This window comes from Ranitomeya imitator, chromosome 1 (genome assembly GCF_032444005.1).
Source record: "Ranitomeya imitator isolate aRanImi1 chromosome 1, aRanImi1.pri, whole genome shotgun sequence".
NCBI lineage: Eukaryota > Metazoa > Chordata > Amphibia > Anura > Dendrobatidae > Ranitomeya > Ranitomeya imitator.
The window spans coordinates 369028141-369029294 of record NC_091282.1 but is presented as its reverse complement, the minus strand read 5'-3'; the positions used below and the strand labels follow the sequence as shown (position 1 = coordinate 369029294).

The following is a 1154-nucleotide window of genomic DNA, read 5'->3' as shown; positions in this document are numbered from 1 at the left end:
CCCACGGCGCAGGATGCGGTTGGTGGCTCTGTAACATGTTTTGTTTTTCGCTTATGTTTTCGGGGTGCCTCGACCACTTCTGGATATAGTAGCGCGGGGTCATTCACACGGATTGTCGATGGCTGGCCGGTGCTTGAATGGGGTATTTCACGATGGTCCGACGGCACAGGGTTTCCTGCGTCCTGAACCACGCAGATCGGTGATAGCGGATATGCTCTAACAGCTCCATTAGCCGTCTGTATCGCCGGCCACGCTGGTGCTGCGCCATTCTCGGTGATCTGTAGCGGCTGTAGAGGTGCTGGAGGTGTTTTTCTCATGACTTTGCGCTTAGCTGTAGGAAAGATTATACATGTGTCAGATATGTGCGAGACCGTCGCAGGCCGCTGCGCTTAGCTGCAGGAAAGATTATACATGTGTCAGATATGTGCGAGACCGTCGCAGGCCGCTGCGCTTAGCTGCAGGAAAGATTATACATGTGTCAGATATGTGTGTGCCCTGGATCTCAATGGTGAAGCATGTGTATCATTGATTGTACAGAGACTGTGCATGTATACCAAAATATACACTTACGGGATAGCGATGTGTGGTGAATGATTGCCGTGGCGTCTTCTGTAGCTTCTGCGAGGCTCTCCATTAGCTCCGGTATATTCTCTTTTGTGAAAATTCTTCTAGGCTTCAGTTTACAAGCTATAAATAAAGATATAGGCCTTAGTAGAGGCGTGGTGGATTTTCTCAGAGCGGTTGTGCAAAAACTTTTCATACGATTACCTTTTCCTTTCCGGCACCCCGGTCCGAGCTGTTTTTTAGGTGCTCTAGAAACAGGACTGTTTCTCGGCGTGGGGGTCTGGTACATCAGTTCCTCAACAGGTAGCTGATTGTGTTCCGAGGTGGTTGGTTCTGGAAACATGTCGACATCTGTAAAGAATTAATATATATATTTACACGTCTAAATACTTAAAAGCTATATACACACACACACACCTACACACACGCAGACACACAACGCACCTATGATATCCTGAGTCAAATCCCACACAGCAGCGGCACCTGCATTAGTGTTACTATACTCAGCTCCAGGTGTATCACACTCCAGAGTAGGCACGCTGAAGCCGTTTAAAAAATCATCGCTGTAGTTGCTGATAAATTCATCTACA

General features: G+C 47.7%; 1 long non-coding RNA gene across 1 annotated transcript; it reads right to left on the bottom strand.

Annotated features, from left to right (window-relative positions):
- Positions 1-200: 200 nt before the first annotated feature.
- On the bottom strand, positions 201-892 carry LOC138657801 (uncharacterized). The gene is made up of 3 exons (XR_011317191.1): positions 769-892; positions 571-687; positions 201-331 (listed from the first exon to the last, which is right to left on the bottom strand). It is a non-coding gene; the product is annotated as an uncharacterized lncRNA (long non-coding RNA).
- Positions 893-1154: the final 262 nt, after the last annotated feature.